General features: G+C 31.9%; 1 long non-coding RNA gene across 1 annotated transcript; it reads right to left on the bottom strand.

Moving 5' to 3' along the window:
- Positions 1–2,218: 2,218 nt before the first annotated feature.
- LOC115875315 lies at positions 2,219–11,429 on the bottom strand. Its single transcript, XR_004048995.1, has 2 exons — positions 11,129–11,429; positions 2,219–2,564 (listed from the first exon to the last, which is right to left on the bottom strand). It is a non-coding gene; the product is annotated as an uncharacterized LOC115875315 (long non-coding RNA).
- Between the last annotated feature and the right edge of the window lie 10,398 nt (positions 11,430–21,827).

The following is a 21,827-nucleotide window of genomic DNA, read 5'->3' as shown; positions in this document are numbered from 1 at the left end:
GACAAATCTGATAACATCTTTAGTGTCATAGAGAGTAGCACAGTGATATGAAAACCGCATCTTTGTATCTCTACCCATAAGCGAGATACCCTGTAAAACACACAAAAATGGGACACCCTGTACAGAATAAAGTAGGCAGGTATACAAATTACTATATTAAACAGATTGCCTCGTAACTTTTGGACCAATAGGAGCGAAGCGCCAACTACGTCACAGGTATACTACAGAATGTATAAAATCATAGATAAAGGAATAAAAAATAAAATGCAACGGCCAAAAAGAGATAAATGGGCAATGTAATGAATGTAATAAAGAAAACAAACGTCAAACAACTGAAAACTATGGACGCGATACACAATGAATATCGATTCGGAAATGCACTGTCGGACTATCGGCAGTTTTTAGCCCTTTATCTATGATCGACCACATACCTATGACGTTGATGACTTTCCCAATAATGGCGTATCGAGTTACGAGACAACCTTATCTTTTAATAACCTTGGGCAGGTATCGGCTAGTCATCAAATACTCTGGCCTCTAGTTCACATTGTCTTCCCTAACGATATTCACAATCTGGGCTGTAGCCGAGGTGATATCGAGGTTAGGCGGTTCGTGGTTATGTTCAGCAATTATGGTGACCGTTTTTCCTGATGTGGACAATCTTGACTTGCAAGCGTGCTTTGCGTAATGTGTACATCTCCAAGTTGTTCTTTTTCCGTACTTCTGGTGTAAAATGTAGCTATTGCCCCATAATATTATTTTCGGGTGCTTAATCCCAGGTATTATGTAAATGGTACCTAAAACAGTCAGTTACAATATTCACTATTGGTATTACATGTACATTTTCTTGGCAGTCGCTGGCAGTCATATGCAGTCTTCTGCGCAGTCATTGGCAGTCGCTTGGAAGTAGAATGATATTTTGGCAGTGCATGTACATTTTTTACCCAAGTGAGACACCCCTCGCAATATTCCAAGTACAAAGAGAATTTAATGTTAGAATTATACAAGATGAATGTAAATAAATGAAGAGGACTATTTTTGCTACTAACTATTATATTAACTATTATACACTCAGATGCAAAAAAACGCAACGGAGAAATTTTTGGTCAAATTTAAAGTGTTATATTTTTGTTATTTTTAGCTCTATTTTCATGAATTTTTTAGCAATCTGTATATAATTATATCAACTTTAATCCGAAAACTCAGTTTTTTAGAAAATTTAGTATTTGGCATATTATACATTAGGGTTAAACGAGGGGTTGTTTTTTACCTTAACTTTAAAACACCCTGTGCAATAATTTCGTGTGTAAGTTTTCCTAAAATATAATTTTATGGTCAGAACCATGTCTCCTGAGCATTTCGTTTTTTGGATCATGTCAATACATGCCTTGGTTAATTTTTAAGAGTGAAATGAACTTGCCAATGAACAATTTGCAATTTTTTCAATTACCATTTCATTTTGAAGTTATTTTTCAATATGACAAGGCGGCTTTGGTGATTATTGTAAACGGATATATACTACTATGAACTGCCCATCATGTTCGACGTTTGGAAAATGCTGGGCAGGAGGTTTAGAGGTCGCGAAGCGTTACCAGCTTCATTAAATCAACTTCGCTTGGTTCTTAAAGAAGAATGGGAAAGCATACCGCAATATGATATATGCAGCCTCAATGACAGTTTGAATGGACGTATACAAGCAGTTCTAGCAGCCAAGGGAGGCAATACAAAGTATTATGGTATTTTTACTTTTTTTTCTGTTTGCCTACTTGAGTATTAACAAATAAAAAGTAAAAAGAAAATTGTTTTGCTTGTCGTAAAGGGTTTTTTTCTCCACTTTCGATTTTTCGAAATCAGAAAAAATACACAGCTAAAGGCAAGAAAATATTATTTATTAATATACACTAAAGCTGTAAGAATTTTATTCATTTCATATATGTATATGAGCGGGCCGAAAAACGCTCTTTACCATCTTATGACGGGAGATGCACTAATATCTCACCGACACTTTACGAGATCGTCTGTTGATATTGAAAAAGTTTTGCTTGCCGTATCGGTGAGAACCAGCCCCTGGAGAGCCCACCTGATGAAGGGTAGGCCCAGAAACCGGTTGTGGGAGTAGGGCTTGGTTCCCCCCTTTACGACAAGCAAAACAATTTTCTTTTTACTTTTTTTTTCTCTACTTTCGATTTTTCGAAATTAGAAAAAATACACAGCTCAAGGCAAGAAAATAGTATTTATTAACGAAGAAATATATCGTTTTAAATGTTTGTGCACAGTGCAGTAGGCAGGTAACTCTGGACTCTAGATCGGATTATCTTCCCTAACGATATTCACATTCTGTGCTGTGGCCGAGGTGATATCGAGGTTAGGCGGTTCGTGGTTATGTTCAGCAAATATGGTGACCGTTTTTCCTGATGTGGACAATCTTGACTTGCAACCGTGCATTTTTGCATAATATTTACATCTCCAAGTAGTTCTGTTCTCGTACTTCCGGTGTAATATGTAGCTATTGCCCCATAATATTATTTTAGGGTACTTCTTGCCAGGTATTACGTAAATGGTACCTAAAACAGTCAATACAGTATCTAAAACAGTCAGTTACAATATTTCAAATTCGTATTTATTACCTATTATTTATAAATGTATTATTTTTTATTTTATTTGTTTTTGTTAATAGCTTTCTCAAAAAATAGACTATACTCTATATACATACTTTCATAAATAAGGTAAAAGAATGCATTAACTTTTTAACAAAAGTCAACCTGTACCGGGTGTGTCTCAAAAATGGCTCACCCCTATAACTTTTTTTATTTTTTCAGTTAAAAAAACTAGATTTAGTATGTTAGTATAAAAAATAAATTAAGATTGATTGACGTATTCAATTGTTTTCATGTACTTCCTGTTTTACCGGAAATGGCTACAACTATTGATTTTTAAATAGAACCCTCGGTATTTTTTCACTTTATTCAATAGAAAATGACAACCTGAATAGACTGACATATCATATTATGTTAAATTTTAACATTTTTGCATATGGTTTATTGGAAATTGTAACATGCGGTTCATAACGACAATTTGACTCGAAATACCAAATATAAGATACCAAATTATTCGTAAAAAAATGCTTTTTCTCAATATACTATTGAGCCACCCTCGTTACCTTTGAAAACATTGAGATATGATGAAAAATACAATTTGGGCATCTTTTAATCGGCTAGGACAATACAAGAAACACAATAGTAAATTTTTTTCCGAGGATCCTTGATTAAAACTTATTAGTGTTTTTAACACAGCCATAGCACTCTAGATTGAAATTTAAAATACGACTTTTTTTAAGCGTAAGTGTTAAAAGTTGACATATGATAAGCCGTTCTATTCAAAATGTCATTTTCTATCGAATAAAGTAAAAAAATTGCCGCCGGGGGGCACGTATAAATATAACCATAGGCACCCATACTAAAATATGTTAATAAAAAGTTGGTAGGCAGTTCTTTTAGTTTCAAAGTAAAGGAATTTTTCCAATTTTGGTCCGCGTTTATTTCTCCTATCCGCCACCTGGGGTCGCGTCCGTTGGGAGTTTGGAGTTTTCCACACGGATTTTCTCAAAAACGGACTACGGAAACACCGAATATCTCAAAAACTGCGACTTTGACTGATTTTGATGTTATTACAAATTTTGTTGCAAATATTATTCCTAATCTTAAATTGAAAACCGCGTTTCGCTATCTACTATAATTTTAGAGTTACGATTTTTTAAAATTTTTAACCCCCTCCCAAGCCCCCTTACCAGCCCCGCACCCCCACCAAAAACTAATGGCCAGATTCTCGGGTGCCACAGTATTTTTGTGCCAAATTTGGTTAAAATCGGTTTAGCGGTTTTTGAGTTATCGTGTTACAGACGGACAGACGGACAGACAGACACCATGAAAATATTTAGTATTTAGGTCATTTATGACCCAAATAACTAACTCATTTTGAGTGAAATTAAAAAAACTTTTTTTTTGCCGATCTTAACTGTGTCACAAAATACCGAGGGTGCCATTTAAAAATCAAAAGTTGTAGTTATTTTCGGTGAAACAGGAAGTGATCAAAACGAATTGAATACTTACATTGTATTATTTATTACTTTCTTTTAATTTTTTAAATAAAATACAGCGTGTTGCATATAAGAAACTTTATTTTACATAAGGACATGTATGATATACCTGGAACATTGGACACCGACGTTATGCCACGATTCACGATGGTTTTTGCAGTTCACAGATCACAGCTTTATAAGTTTTTAATGCCACTTTTTCACAATTCTCACGGGTTTGAGTAAATAAAATTTAAATTAAACTCACAAGAGATAGCAATATATTGTTTCCTTTAACTATGACTTATAGGGAGAGGGGAGGAGGTGTATAAATATATGTGATATGTTTAAAGGTACATTTCAAATGTTTGTACAGGGTGTCCCACTAAGAATAGCTCTCGGCTGTATCTCGGAAAGTATTAGCCGTAGCTGCTGCGGAAAAAAATACTTATAACTAAAGAAGCTATAGGAAATTGTTGGAAATTATTTTCAAGTTTGTAGAACGACCGCTAGGGGGCGCAACTGCAACAAATAATAAGAAAATGGAGTTTTATACAACTTTTCCTAGATAAGGTATACTATAAGTAACAGCTTCATAATCTTCAGTAAATTTTGAATATTTTTTGTTAGAGCCATTTTCCCCTATCTACTAAAATAAAGTGGTGGTGGAAGGTTAGATCTTCTTTTTTTTTTGAATGTTAATAACTCCGGAATTGATGATCGGAATCCAACAAGCGAGGGCTCGTTTATAAGAGCGTTTTTTACTCTATATTGTACCATATAAACAATAATAATAAGCTTTTGAACGTAGAAGCATAGTGGGCGGTATCTTTTACAATTTAACAAATATTGCGCGTTTTTCAAAAAAATTAAATGCAACAGTATATGTAATTTTAGCTGATAGTAAAGAGTAGTAAAAGCTTAAAAAATCAGCGAAAACCGCATCCTGATATCTTCTTTCAAACCGAAGATATTAGCAAAATTATAATAAATACCAAAAAAAAGCCCTTAATTACCTTATTTTTACAACACGGTATCAGTAGTCCTCTTGATTATGCCCATTCTAACCTCAAAATAAGATAGAAATAGTTAGTTTATTTTAAAATCGACGATATACCAGAATATCATAATATCAGATGTATTAATATCTAATAATAATTAAGATATTAATAATAGTGAACATTGGAAAAAAGTTGCTTTTGACGTAATAGTATAAACATCAAATTGTTATTAGATCAACACTTTAATAGTCTTAACAGCGTTTTTTATCTTTTGATTGCTTTTTCAAAATGCCAACAACTTCAACTACTTCAAATAATAAAGGCATTTTGAAACATCATTTAAAAGATAAAAAACGCTGCTAAGACTATCAAAATGTTGATCTAATAACAATTTGACGTTTATACTATTACGCGATAAGCAACTTTTTTCCAAAGCCTACCATGACTTCACTGAATCATCGTTTCTTGTTCGCTATTATTAATTTCTTAAGCTATTAGATTGTAAATACATCTAGTAATATGATTCTGGTATTTCGTCAATTTTAAATTAAACTAATTGTTTCTATCTTATTTAAAAGTTACAATGGGCCTTTCAATAGGGCTACTGATACTGTATTGTAAAAGTAAGGTGGATAATCATTTTATTTTTTCGGTATTTATTATAATAATCTTAATATCTTCGGTTTGAAAGAAGATATGAAGACCATGGTATCTAGGCAATGATTTTAAGATTTTACTACTCTTTACTATCAGCTAAAATATCACATACTATCGTATTTAATTTTTTGAAAAACGCTTATTTGTTAAAAAGAAATAAACCAAATGTCTACGTTCATCCACGTTATTATTAACTTACCTATATAAATATAGGTATTATTTCTCTTGTCTGACTAGCCCTGGTCTTACTTGGATTAAAATGGTTCTAACAAAAAATTAAAAATTTACTGAGGATTATGAAGTTATTATTTATAGTACCCATTATCAATAAAAAAATTCTGTAAAAATCTATTTTCTTATTTTCCATAGCAGTTGCGCCATCTAGCAGCCGTTTATAACAAATGAAAAAACAATAACCGGCAATTTCTCATTGCCCTTTAGTTATAAATATTTTTTTCCGCAGGTTTTACGGCTTACTTTCCGAGATAACAGAAGAGAGCTATTCTTAGTGGGGAAACCAGGTACAGAAAGGCGAAATAAGCAGGTATCGGTCATTAAATACTCTGGACTCTAGTTCACATTGTCCTCCCTAACGATGTTCACAATCTGCGCTATTGCCGAGGTGATATCGAGGTTAGCCGGTTTGTGGTTATGTTCCGCAATTATGGTGACCGTTTTTCCTGATGTAGACAATTTTGACTTGCAGCCGTGTTTCACATAATATGTACATCTCCAAGTTGTTCTATTCTCGTACTTCTGGTGTAATATGTAACTATTGTTCCATAATATTTTTGGGTACTTCTTGCCGGGTATTACGTAATCGCGGCCAGAGCTTTATGGTTGAAATATGGCAACCTCGGCCCGCTCGTCGAGAGACGACGCACACTGGCCGAATTTGATCAAATCATGGCATAAATATTGTTAAGGTCAAGGTGTATTACTGGTTGCATAACTGCATTACTGCATCATAACCGCAACGTGCATTGAGGAACCTGGCGAATTCGACAGAAAGTAAAAGAAAATTACAGAATTCTTTAGAAAATTCCAGAAACCATCGCCAGGGGGTATATAAGGCCCTCGCTTTGACAGTTGGACCAGTCTGAAGATAGTCTGAAGTCTGAAGTTTGATAATACCGCGAAATACCGTTAGAGTAATAGTAGTTGCATAAATTGTGTTGTAAATAGTATAAGTTTTGTGTACAGAGTGAGACAAATAAATTCGTTAAGTATTTTATCGTGAGTTTAAATAGTGGACCCACGGAATCCGTAACAATATTAACTGTAATATTTAATTTTTTTTAATTTAATATTTACTTTTAATAATTGGTCACAAAAATGTCAATGTTGATACTCTACTATTCCAGCAGACTAGTTACACATGATTTTGACACGATAAATGATTGATTTATTGTTTTAATTTAGGTCAAAGTTGATTAAAATCGTTGGCAAGTTTTAAGCGTGTAGTTAAATAGATATACATTTGATATGTTCAAAAGTATTAAAAAGCTTTATTTTTAAAAAATTTTAAAACTACAGTTATGGAATGGGGCTACTGAGCTATAGACTTATTTAATTCAAAAAATGATAGTATAAGTCTGTAGTTTTTAAAATCATATGAGATAATTAGCTAGGTAATATTATGTTCATAAAAGTGAATTATTAAACTCACAAAATACAAACAGCATTTTGTTTGTGTTTTCACTCTATGAATTATGTGTGTTTTCACCATATTTCCAATGTCACATATTTTTTTCTATATTATTCAATGCCTTTCTATATAGTATCCACCAAAAAAGGTTGCCCGAAGTTGCCCGCAATAAAATTATACAGTGTAATCTAAAGTCTTAGTTTCGACTAAGTTATGCAATATTAGTTAGATTTATCTGCATTCAAAATTATTTTAGAATTTTTTACTGTAGACATATTGTAAAAAGGCCAAAAGAGCTAATAAAACGTGCAAACAAATATGGTTATGTTAAAATCAGATAAACATTTTCCTAAACCTCTTTAACATTGCTTTATTAGCTTTGGACTATTAATATAGTGGAGTATGGTAAATGTAAACAATACAGAGGATATTTACATACATTTATTTTTTTTTCTTTAGACAAAAGGGTATTAATTTTTCCTGTTAAACGTAAAACTGTTAAAATTCAAAATATTAGGAACATCATTTTATAAATTTATTTTTCGGTATTACCATTTTGTGTCAAATATTGTTAAAACTAGAATTAGTAATATCATAAAAATTTAAACATCTAAAAAAGTCGGGATCGTATCTCCACATTCCACCCTAGCATATGCTATTATTTCTTCCTCAGTGGAAGAATCTATAATTAAAATTTAGTTCATATAAACGGTATTCTGATTAGCCTAGGTTACCCCCTCGGTTACCCTGTATAATACAATTTCTGTTAAATATGAAACTAAAACAAAATCAGTTTATATATTTAGGTAAACTATGTTGATTTTTTATAGTTTCAATAAAATAAAACGCGTAACTCTATTTATGCCATGATTTGATTAAATTCGGCCAGTGTGCGACGCGACGCGCTGGGACGAGTCGGCAGATTAGCTTAGTACTCATTTGGAATGTAGGCAGTATTGCCATTCTGTTCCCCAATAAGTAACCGTCCAGTTAACAATCTGTATGTACGATTCTATTATTTTTAATACGGTTTTGTTAGGTTTAAGTATGTATGTTCAGGGTGGGTCAAATTGGACGCTTTTAAAACTAGGAGACTAATATCGGTGTCTGGAGCTCAATTTTTATCAAAAACGTGATGGTGAAAACCGCACATCGATATCTGTTACCGTTTCGGAGTTACGGGGTGTTTTTCAAAAATGTGCATTTTAAACAAATCCCTGTAACTTTTTTGCTATGGAAAATTTTGTATTTTTATGAAAACATTTCCAAAGCACCTATGTACGCAGAATTTAATGGTTAAAGTATAACTTATTTAAATTAATAATTTAAGAGTTATAACAGAAAAATTGATTTTTTATAGGAACACCCTGTATATTTTTATTTAAGTGAAAAGAACTTAAAATTACCTTTCCAAAAATATAGTAGGTACACTTGATATTTTGTTATAATCCCGTTCGAAATACAGAATTTTTAAAAGTTAGCCACTTTTAATTAGTAGGTTTTTAAGTACCCTTATTGATGGTCTGTCCCTAATGGAACTCGAAAACATATTTTTCCAGCAATACGAGCCACCGCTTCAAAACGCTGAAGTTATCAGCAAAATTTTGGAGCCAATTTGGAGAATAATTGAATAGCTATCCAAGATACTATCTAGACAAGTATTAAAATGCGAGTGTTATGCGAGGGTATCTTTCACCCCCACTGAGTTAATGAATTCCGCGAGAAATGTTCAAAAACGGTCCCGTCTGTCCTTAACGGAAGACGGTCGATATGTCGTACACCTATAGCAAAATCTTATGTCTTGGTTTGCTATTTATTTTTATTGTTATTAGATATAGTTTAATTGTGTTGTTGTTAAATATAGCAATTGTTATAAAAATTCTGCACCTCTCATTGCAAATATTATTTTAGTTTTAGTTGCTGCTTACAGCTAGAACTTTTTTGCATTACAGCCGGCGCGGTTCAAAGCCTACTTATTCAAAGTGGGCGAATTTTTATAAACTGTATATCTCGAAGAGGAATCGAGCAAAATATCAAGTATGCTATATTTTGAAAAGGTAATTTTAAATTATTTTCAATGAATTAAAAATATACAGGTGTCCCATAAAAAATAAAATTTTCTTTTTTCTGGTAATTCTTAAATTATTAATTTAAAAAAATATACTCACAACCAAACCATCAAATTCTACGTAAAAAGGTGCTTTGAAAATGTTTTCATAAAAATTCAAAATTTTCCATAGCAAAAAGATTACAGCGATTTGTTAAAAATGCACATTTCTGAAAAACACTGTAACTTCGAAACGGTAACAGATCCTCATAACAGAACCATCTTGTTTGTGATAATTTCTAAATAATTGAGGTCCAGACACCGATATTAGTTTTCGTCAATCTTCTATAGAAAAGGGTGTTTCCCTTTAAAAGCGTCCAATTTGACCCACGCTGTACATTGTACATATCTATGTAACACAATTTTTTTGGAATTTATTTTCACCCACTTTAAGAGCCAAAACACACGCCGCGGCTTTTGAGCAAAACTTCTGGTTTCAAAATTGCAATTTCAAATGTGCCATCTCTCGTGGAGAGATTCCTAACGTAAAAGTAGGATTTATTTTTCATATCAACAGAGGCCCAATTCTGCTTTGTTTCTTAGCTACTGGGTGTTAAAATCTTAATACTTTTTCGATTAATTATAATTTTCTTTCAAGTACATTTAGTGATTCTGATTCTGATGAAATTTTGAGGGTAAAAGTTACTATAAGTGCTACTCACTTAATGCTAAAAAAGTGTCGGTAAATTCATCAGGAACGTTATCAGATGGGTTATCACTGGAATATTTTTAGTCAGTTAAAAGTTATCTCTTGATATTTTGTCGAATTCGGCCTCCTTGATGAGATAAACGCAATTTTATTAATGACAATTAACAAAATTAATAGAAAAGTATATTTTACCTAATTTATTATTAAATATTATTACTGTTAGTTATTATTACCATTAGTCATACCTACAGCAATTTCAAATAAAAAAATAGTGGTATTTAAGATAATTACATAAAGCCTAATTTTAAAAAGTTTTAACATCCTGTAACTCTAAAGCTATGCATTTCCATACTCATTTTTATAGGAACTTTTTTTCATATTTTTTGATGAGAAATCAATGAGTACCTACTTATTTGAAACACTCGCAAGTTAATGATCTTAAAATTTTTTAAAGGTTGCTATTAGACTTGGATCAAAGCAAATTAATAAAATTGCGTTTATTTCATCATGGAGGCCGAAATCGACAAAATATCAAGAGATAATTTTTAATCGGCATTAAACTGCTTACACTATTTCGCTAATAAGAGAAAAAAAAGTCAGTGGCGTACATGCTTTTTTAGAAAAATATTCCAGTGATAACCCATATGTACGTCCCTGGTGAACATGTCGACACTTTTTTAGCTTTAAAATATGTTACATTAATAGTAACTTTTACCCTCAAAATTTCATTCGAAAGTACTTGGAAGAGAATTATAATAAATCGAAAAAATATTAAGACTTTAACACCCTGTACCTACGAAACAAAGCAGAATCGGACCTATGTTGATATGAGAAATAAATTTTATTTTTATATGAAGAATCTGCCCAAGAGAGATGGCCACATGTTTTCCCTGTAGATTACAAAAGTTAACAATTTTTTTGCTCTAAGTTCATACCAGAAATGTTATAGTTATAATCTACCTATACAATATCAATTTAACTGTCTATTTACCTAGTATTTAACTACAATATTAACACTTTGTGGTACTGCCGAACTGGTGTCAGGGTACGTCGGTTCATGATTATGACCAGAAGTTATAGTGACCGTTTTTCCCGATGTTGTAATTTTAGACGTGCAACCGTTTTTAGGATAACTGTTGCATCTCCACATTGTTTTTGTAACTAATTTCTTGTTTATGATGTAGTCGTTGTTCCATAGAATTATTTTCGGGTATTTCTTGCCAGGTACAATATAAATAGTACCTAAAAAATAATTAAATAAATTACATTACATTAGTCTATTAGCTTTTAAACACATAGTCACAGCTTTTAAATTTTGGGTTTTAGGTAGCATTAAGCTTATAATTGATGGAAAAAAATTAAAATTTTTAAATATCCTTATGGATTAAAAGTGAGCTGTCTAACCGCTGCCGGTAACTGACTTTGCAGTCGACAAAAAGATAAAAAACATTAATCGATCTGATATTGTCTGGTTTTATTTGTATATAAATGTAACAACAATAATTCGAAATTTAGGAATTAATGCTAATCAAACTTCTTTAATTTCTACTTCTAGAAATTAAAAATTAATTGCAACTTCTAGAAGTTTCGCAAAGTTCAAATTTTGAATAGCAAATTTCAGGTAACTTTTCTTTTTTGTTTTTAACTTACTTACTGCCATTACTCGCTGACGAATATTTGACACGCATCAGAAGATGGTTACACAAGGCAGTGGCGCATCCAGATATTAAGTCTGGGAGGGGTAGTAGCAATAGTTAAATAAAGTACTACATTTAAATTAAATTTTCGCTAAAAAGTATTATGGAAAACTATGTATATGGCAAAGACTATGGAAAAAATAAACTTGGATTGGACTGGATTTTCTAGTATGATTGGTATTAAATTAATTTCTTTTGCGTCAATTTTATTTTATACCATATTTTCTTATTTATAAATCTTTTACTGAAAGGTGTAATTACCCCCTCTTCCGTATATGCGCCCCTGACACAAGGCGTCTTCTTTCATGAGCTTTTCTGTGACTGAAAAGCCCGATCTTCTGTATGTGCCTATCCGTTCCGCTTCTAAATAATCTGTAGAAAGGAAAAACCAAGTTCTCAGGTTTTTCAACCAGGAGATTCTGCGCCTTCCAGGTGCTTTTTTGCCTAAGACCTTTCCCTGGAGTATTAACTGAAGTAGACCATATCACTTGTGGTTCCTCATTATGTGTCTAATTTCCGTTGTTTTTTTTCCACAATAAGGGGCCGTCCTCTGCCGGAAACACTGCGACCTATGAGGTCTATTGTGTTTAATTTCCGTTGTTTGATAATGTCCACTATTTCGTGCTCCTTTTGAAGCATTTCCAAAACGGTCTTGTTGGCTACGTGGTCTACCCGATACGATAAAAGCCCGATACGTGATGTCATCTCTCTTCCCCAGTCTGGACATTCAAAAATCTCATTACTTTGTCGCCTCTTTACTTTTTGGTTGTCGTTAACTGAGTTTACAATAATTATTCTTCTCCATTGAAGATGATCGCCACGATTCTGCATGCTTACCCCTTTTAAGTTTTCGTGGCAAATATCCTTGTACCTTTTGAGTTGTCCACCTTTCCTCTTGCCGTCTGTAAGCTCACCGTAAAGGAGAGATTTCGGTAGGCGATTTTCTTGGATCCTGCATACATGACCAGCCCATTTTAAGGAGGATTCAGTAATCATGACTTCAGCGCTCTCGTAGCTAGCTTTTTCAAGGACCGATACGTTTGAGACATGGTGGTATCATTTGATTTTTAACAGTTGTCTAAGATGTCTCTATTGCAACTTGTTTAATTCGGTCATGTGTCGGCGGTACTGCACCCAGGGCTTCGCTTCCATATAACATGATGGGGACTATTATTGCTCATTACATTGCGTTTTTGTACTCAAGTCATGATGGTAGAAAACTCTGTCTTTTAGTTTCCAGAATGCTCTTGAGGCGCTGCTAATCCTGTGCTGGATTTCAGAGTCGATATTGGCCTTTTCTGAAATCAAACTGCCGCACAGTGCTTCGTCCCATGGATAAAAATCGAAAAAAAAGTTAAAATTTACTAATATCTGAATATGTAATTTTATACTTATAGCAATGTTCAACCATCCTGTATATTATTTTTCATAAACAGCGTTTTTTGTTAGCAAATATTTTCACTAAAAATAAATTTTGCGACCATTATCTTATCAGTGAAAAGAATAACATTCATAAAATAGTTCTGTATATTATGGAGGTAAACGGTAGGTACTTAATTGAAAGCCACTATGTATATTGTTAAACAAGGTATGTACTTTAAATTTATTTCTAAACTAAGTTCGTGATTGTTTAGTTTTTATTTATTTTTTAAGATGATTCTTAAATGGGAATAAAAATTTTACGTTTTCAAACTTCAAAAAGGCATTTAAAAAAAACATATCAAAACATATCGTATTTATTGAATATTTTTGTTGTCATATTCATACACTTTTAATTTTTGTATAGTTCACCTGCGTCTGCTTGCGACGAACTTTATTTTATAATACTTTTCAGATGGAGTAAAATTGATAAACAATGCCGATCTGGTTAATACTTGGCTTCATCATAAGGACAAGAACTCAAAATTATTTGTATTTCAAAAAATGTGTTCTTTATTAGATATTGATGAACCTTCCACATGTGAATGAGACACCACTTGTGCCTGAAAAAGCCCATGTTGGAGCAAAACGTCGCATAAAAAAGTTTCCATCTTTCAATTTATTATAAAACCTCATACCCAAGAAAAGAAAAAAATAATATATGGATATGGTCTATTAAAGAGGTAACTATTAACATCCGAACCCCTCATACCAACAAAAAGAACAGTAACAACGTGAAAAAGTAACATATTAGAAAATGGTGTACAGAAATATCTTATATGTGAGGATACTTCATCTACCTGTGATTTGGATACTATAAATTTGGAAGATTCTGTCAGCAGTGATTCTTCTGAATCAGAGTAGTTACTTTCTATGCATTTTGTTGTCCTAAAGTAAATTTATAGTATTTTAAGTTTTTTTTTAATTAAATATAACATTAATGTTTCTTTTTCATTAAAGAAAAACATTTTTATCTTATATTAGGCTTATATTGTAGGAATCATGTTCTAATGTTATTTCAATTCTTTTTTTATCACAGGGATTTATTTAATACTTACACCGTTTTCATACTATAAATTATTATTTCCTTAGATGGAACACAGCTCCAACATTTTTATTATTTATAAGATTTTTTTTCATAAACGTGGGACTAAGAACATCATCATTTAGTACAATGAGAGTACTCATCATTTGTGTCAAATAAACCTAATTTGAATAAATTGCCTACAATAAAAGTAGTTTTGCATTTTTGTCCTCTAGAGCCATATGTTCGAAGCACTGTGTACCGAGGTAATTGAATTCGGCTACATATTCCAATAGTTCTCCGATTTTAATAGCATTGTTGCGATCTTAACTGACTTTCCAGTCGACAAAAAAAATTAGAAAACCAGAATTAATCAAATAATGACTTAGTTTTACATGAAATCTCACAACTTTTTGTAGTGGAAGAACTGCTTTTCAAGACTTTTTTACATTTTATTTGCTCGTGCGTTTGCAGCGGTCGGTGGATTGGAAGAAGTGGATCCTTTTTTGAATGGCCAGCTAGGTTACCGGATTTGTCTCTGCTGATTTTTTTTATGGGGACATCTCAAAACAAAAGTATTCGCCACGCAACCGGAGACAGTAGAAGTATTACGTGAAAGAATTGTACACGAGTGCGCGGTTAATAACACCCGAAATATTACAACACGTCCGAGAACGCTTTGAGCAGAACCATAGAAGCAGGGGATGCTCAATTGAAACATTTAATCAAGTAATTGTTTCAAAGCAGAGTATCACTTTTTGTGTATTATTTCTTAAGCAAAATCTTTTTGATTTAAACTAAATTTCTTATTTTAGACCCCATTTCGATTCCTGTACAGTTAATCAAATATTAAAGCATCATCAATTTATGAAAATTTTATTTTTCAGCCGGATTCCACCAAATGTGACAAAAATTCCAAAAATGAGACGGGTGGAATTTTAAGGGTCGATGTCACCCCCGCGTGGGGTTTGAATTAGGGGCTTCAAAAATAGTCGCATCTTATTTCCCCTTCGAAAATAAAGTTGACGTGTCTCACCGTTTTGTCCTTTTCACACCAGAAATGTCTTTCCAAAAAATCCTATATGGGTATTTCGCCACTGCACTGCAAGAAAAATATACAATATAACATACGAACATCTTTCAAAACACAAAATACACTTAGATCCATTTTATCACATACTAAACCAATTAATACACAACAATAAACAAAAAATGTAATATACCAACCAAACCAAACCAAACCAAACCATACCATGTGAATGCGATAAATTTTACATCGGTGAAACATCTAGACCCTGAAATGTTAGAAATAAAGAACATAAAGATTATTTAAGAAAGGGAGATTTTCATAAATCTAAGATTTGTTAGCATTCATGGGACACAGGGCACAGAATAAATTTTAATAACGCCAGAATTATAATGAAAGAAGCGATAGCCTCTAAAAGAAAAAGAAAAGAAGCTTTTTTAGTACAATCTAATAAAAATAAATGTATTGCTCATGCATCTGTAGATGTTAGTAATGTATGGCAATCGCTTCTTTGATTTTAAAGAACATAACATAAATAAACATAACATACGTAAAATTTAAAAATAATCATACAGAAAGTTTGGGGCTTTTTGGTTTTACCTTATTAAGTAATTATTATCAGGTAGTAATTGTTAATTTTGAATTTTAACTTGATATAATGTCATTTTAACAAAACGTCAACGGTTTCTTGTAGACGTATCTGTTTTAAAAAAACTAAAGTGTTTTTAATTTTCATAAATTGTTCTCGAATAGTTGAATTTAAATAGTTTTTTTTCTTTATTCTTTGTATTATTTTTTTTTTGCTTCCGAAAACGGAAAGAGATAAACTTTCCGAAACGTTAAGCATTTTTTTCTTGTTAGGCAAATTTGTATAACTGTAAACATGACTTCTGACAAATAGTTTCCGTTTGGGTTTATCGCAGAAGTGTTTACAAAAATAACTATTTTATTTTGTAGATTTTCTTGCAGTGCAGTGGCGAAATACCCATATATGATTTTTTGGAGAGATGAATCCGCCACATAGGTATAGACATTTTTTCAGAAATGTCTTTAAATTGCCTTGTTTCGTTTGAACTGGGACACTCTGTATACATAATACACACTTTAAAGCCTTTTGGTCTTACCTCTTTAGGTTACTGTCATTAAACAGCAATTGTTAAGTTTACCATCATTATCTAATGACAGTCTATCAAACCGTCAACTGTTTAATGGACATCTATGAAAGATATCTAAAATGTTCTAGATTATAGGTAATTAAATACAGCCGTTTTAAATTGTTCTTTATTTATTAACTGGTTTATTTCTTACAAAACGAGCAGATACCGTGCTGGCAACTGTTACTCTTGGGTCGGTATTTACATGTACGGAAGTAAATCGCATAGGGATCTTATTAAGTCGGAGTAAGATAAATGCGACGGTGTACTGTTGCGTTGTTGCCGGTGAGCCTTTCCCTATAAAGTAAAGCAAAATCACGATCGCAAACATCTTATTTTTTCAGCAATAATCTTATTATCAGACTTTTTTTCGAAAAGGTAACTAGATAAAATCATTAGATATGTTTCTGAGCATCTAAAATGAAATTATAAGGATATCGTTAGGGTGTCCATTTTCTTTATAACTAGAAAACGTCAGCAATTGCGATAACTTAAAAACTCAACATTTTAACACATAACACACCATAACTTAACCACTTTAGATATTGAAGCTTTTTTATTTTGATGATAGGATCATTTACAATATGTTTACATAAGAAAAATTCGATAAGGTTGTTTTTTCCATTCTAAAATTTTAAACAACCCATTCATTTACTTTTAGTGCATAGCAGTTTTCAGTAATCGTGTAACTTTTTTATTTATTAAGATAAAAAGAAGAAAGTTTTTGGAAAACTACAATCAATTATTTCTAATAGATTTCGAGATATCGATTTTTAAATTCAGAGTTCTAATAGCGCGACCACTGTCGATCACCAACTCAATTCCACTTATTTTTATCAAAAATGCAAGTTTTTCTAACTTGCACTTAAAAATTTTCAAGCTATAGGGAAAATTACAACGACTCGTTAATAAATACAAATAAAGTATCACGAGACGTAATTAAATCATGAAGCTGAACGCATGATGTACACCCTTCCCTAGAACTTTAAGTACTGACAGAGGTACTGATTGGGTCAACCGTTTTGCGTCTAGCCCCAGCAAGGTGACTATTAAGCTTTGGTTAGCATGGTTATTTGGAGGGTGTTAATTCATTGGTTAGTTGGTTATTTAGTGGGGTAGGTTGGTTTTTACTAATTTATATTTGTTCTTTAGATATTCATCGATTTTCTTTATTTGTTTGTAATAAATTATATAGTACGCCACAGCTGTTCTGTATCCGCATTTGTCAAAAACTCTAACATGATTGGTCAAGCTTAATAGTTGCCTTGCTGGGGCTAGACACAAGTGTCAACCGGTCGACTGCGACAAATATGCTATATCCCCTTCCACGTCTCTTGGCAATGTGCACAGTTTCTCGGTTTATTTCATACGTTTGGCAATGTGTTTACTGTTCTCTCTTTGTTCAATACATTATAAACGCATTGTACTCTTCTGACATACGGAAATCTCGACCCAAGACTAACCTTTGCCAGCCAAGAGTATAAACACAAACATTTTAAAAATAAAATTTTACAAAAAAAATACCGTAACAAATTATAGTTTGGCAAAAAATTGAATTAATTGATTATTTCATTTCATTCCTCCAAGTTCTCTTACAATATTGACGATCTGTAGTGTAGCGGATGTAGTGTCGGGGTTCATGGGTACATGATTATGTTCATAGATAGTGGTCACTGTTTTGCCAGAGCTCACAAGTCTAGACTTGCAACCTTTCTTCACATAACTAGTGCACCTCCATGTCGTTCTGTTGTCGTACTTTTTGTCCAGCATGTAAATGTTGCCCCATAAAACAATTTTCGGGTATTTTTTACCGGGTAACACGTAAATCGTACCTAAAACAATCCACAAATCAAATAATTAATAAGTTTAATATATCAAAAATTTTTCAATTTGCTTTCTTGCGAACTCTACAGGGTGAGTCTTATGCAAATATTTTTAGGGGTGGTTAATTTTGATCCCAGAAATACGTTTATGAGTTGTTTTAACTAAAGAAAAGTTGGAAAATGCCCCCCGCTGAAATTGTAATAAAATTAATAAAGGTGATCGATTTTTCGTTTTCTTTTTCGCATTTCTTTCAATTATTTTGTTACATATTTTAGCTTCCACACCCTGTAGATAATGAAGTTATAAGTATATAGCCAACATAGTGTTACCTATATTATTCACTAAAAATATTCTATATAATTTTTTTTAGTTTGTGTTAATGAGTTTTACCTCATAGTCCACTCACCTAGTATGTTTCCTTATAAATCGACATAGTTCTCGAGAAGACACCCTGTACATAATAAAAACATAATTTGATTTTCGGTTTCTATCTACACAAAATGAAAACAGTAGAATATAATAAGAAAACACAAATCATTTCTAGAAACTGAAAATTATATTTCATCTTTTTATTTAAAAAATATTAAATGTATAATAAATATGTGTAAAAATGACTCTATCTAGAAAAAAAACTAACATGCAATGTTTGACAGTACATTTCCTAATAATGGTTAAAATTCAAACATATTCGTATACTATATGTTAAATATTATATATTTACCATTTAACAATAAAATATTGCAAACAAAATTGCCATTTGGTACTTAAAACTACTTGAAAGATTCAGTCAATGTGTTGCATAAATAATATAATTAAAATTACAAAAAGCTACAAAATACCTTACATACATATATAAAAAATAGGAAAATAACTTACTTATATATTTTAAAAATACATAATTCTTGTTTATTAAATTTTATCAAAGTTTTTCACTGTAATAATGTAATAGCGAGAGATTCAAACTAGACAGTTACAATAGGAAAATTGTAATTTTAAGATGTCTAGGAATGTACCGGGTGTGCCGTAGGGGCTGCGGAAAAAAATATTTATAGCTAAAGAGGATATGAGAAATTGCTGGAAATTATTTTCAAGTTTGTAGAACGACCGCTAGGGGGCGCAACTGCAACAAAAAATAAGAAAATGGAGTTTTTATACAATTTTGCCAAGATAAGGTCTACTATAAGTAATAGCTTCATAATCTTCAGTAAATTTTGAATATTTTTTGTTACAGCCATTTACCTCTATCTACCAAAATAAAGTGGTGGGGGAAGGTTAGATCTGTTTTTATTTAAATATTAATAACTCTGGACTGGATGATCGGAATCCAACAAGCGAGGGCTCGTTTAAGAGAGCATTTCTTACTCTATTATATACCATATAAACAATAATAATAAGCTTTTGAACATAGACGCTAGAGGCGTTGTCTTACAATTTAACAAACATTGCGCGTTTTTCAAAAAAATTAAATGCAATAGTATATGTAATTTTAGCTGATCGAAAAGAGTAGTAAAGCTTAAAAGTCAGCGAAAACCGCATCTTGATATCTTCTTTCAAGAAGAAATACGAAAATAACTAGATATTTAGCAAAGAAGATATAGCAAAATTATAATAAATACCAAAAAATAAGCCCTTAATTACCTTATTTTTGCAATACGGTATCAGTAGCCCTCTTGATTATGCCCATTCTAACGACAAATAAGATAAAAACAGTTAGTTTATTTTAAAATCGACGAAATACCAGAATATCATGATACCAGATGTATTAATATCTAATAATTAAGATATTAATAACAGTGAACAAGAAACGATGATTCAGTGAAGTCATGGTAGGCTTTGGAAAAAAGTTGCTTTTGATGTAATAGTATAAACGTCAAATTGTTATTAGATCAACATTTTGATAGCCTTTTATAGCAGCGTTTTTTATTGCTTTTATTATTTGAAGTAGGTAGTTGAAGTTGTTGGCATTTTGAAAAAGCAATCAAAAGATAAAAAAACGCTGCTAATACTATAAAATGTTGATCTAATAACAATTTGACGTTTATACTATTACGTCAAAAGCAACTTTTTTCCAAAGCCTACCATGACTTCACTGAATCATCGTTTCTTGTCCACTGTTATTAATATCTTAATTATTAGATACTAATACTTCTGGTATTATGGTATTCTGGTATTTCGTCTATTTTGAAATAAACTAACTGTTTCTATCTTATTTTTTGTTAAAATGGGCATAATCAAGAGGGCTACTGATACCGTGTTGTAAAAATGAGGTAATTAAAGGCTTATTTTTTGGTATTTATTATAATTTTGCTAATATCTTCGGTTTGAAAGAAGATATCAAGATGCGGTTTTCGATGACTTTTTAAGCTTGTACTACTCTTTACGATCAGATAAAATGACATACACTATTGCATTTAATTTTTTTGAAAAAACGCGCAATGTTTGTTAAATTGTAAGACAACGCCCCCTAGCTTCTATGTTCAAAAGCTTATTATTATTGTTTATATGGTATAATATAGATAGAGTAAGAAATGCTCTTTTAAACGAGCCCTCGCTTGTTGGATTCCGATCATCCAGTCCAGAGTTATTAATATTTAAATAAAAATAGATCTAACTTTCCCCCACCACTTTATTTTGGTAGATAGGGGAAAATGACTCTAACAAAAAATATTCAAAATTTTCTGTAGATTAAGAAGCTATTACTTAGAGTACACCTTATTTAGCCAAAATTGTGTAAAAACTCAATTTTCTTATTTTTTGATGCAGTTGCGCCCCCTAGCGGTCGTTCTACAAACTTGAAAATAATTTCCAGAAATTTCTCGTAGCCTCTTTATTTATAAATATTTTTTTCCGCAGCTCCGACGGCTAATACTTTCCGAGATACAGCCGAGAGCTATTCTTAGTGGGACACCCTGTACTAAGGTTCAGAACCGGGAAATCCCGGTCTCGAAAGTACCAGAAATTCCCGGTTCATTCAAGTCCGGGATTTTTAAACCGAGAAATACCGAGCTCTTTAAAGATGAGGTACTGAAATTCCCGGTTTCGAAAATCCAGGTCCGATTTCGGAAACCAAGTACCATCGTGTGTATAAGTTTTTTTATTTCATTATTATTTTAGTAGTTTTGAAAAAGATTGAAAAAGAAAAATATTTATTGTATAAATATAAATAATATGATCAATTATTTTTATTAAAAACCAGCAGGTTAGTCGTAACTGACTAAGTTAAGAAAAAAACTCAAAATTTAAGTGAGGGTTCAGTCAATAATCACCACATAGGCTAATAAAACTACTTTTTCAAATTTGTCAAGCTTTCGAGAATTTTATTCACATTATCAGGATAGAAAAGTCATTGTTTGATAGTCACTGTTTGATAGAGCTCGAAATAACAATGTAGAAATTAGTTTAGTAAATTTCAAAAAATCTTTTTTGTTTTGTGTTTAGAGGAAAAGTAATGTCGTTGGATATGTATTTTAATATTTTATAAAGGAAATGTCCTTGTATTCCAATGTCATACGATGCTAGTTTTTAAGGCCTTTTTGTGCAGAGGA

This window comes from Sitophilus oryzae, unplaced genomic scaffold, assembly GCF_002938485.1.
Source record: "Sitophilus oryzae breed Bouriz unplaced genomic scaffold, Soryzae_2.0 scaffold_1055_pilon_pilon, whole genome shotgun sequence".
NCBI lineage: Eukaryota > Metazoa > Arthropoda > Insecta > Coleoptera > Curculionidae > Sitophilus > Sitophilus oryzae.
This window is presented reverse-complemented; position numbering and strand designations above follow the sequence as displayed.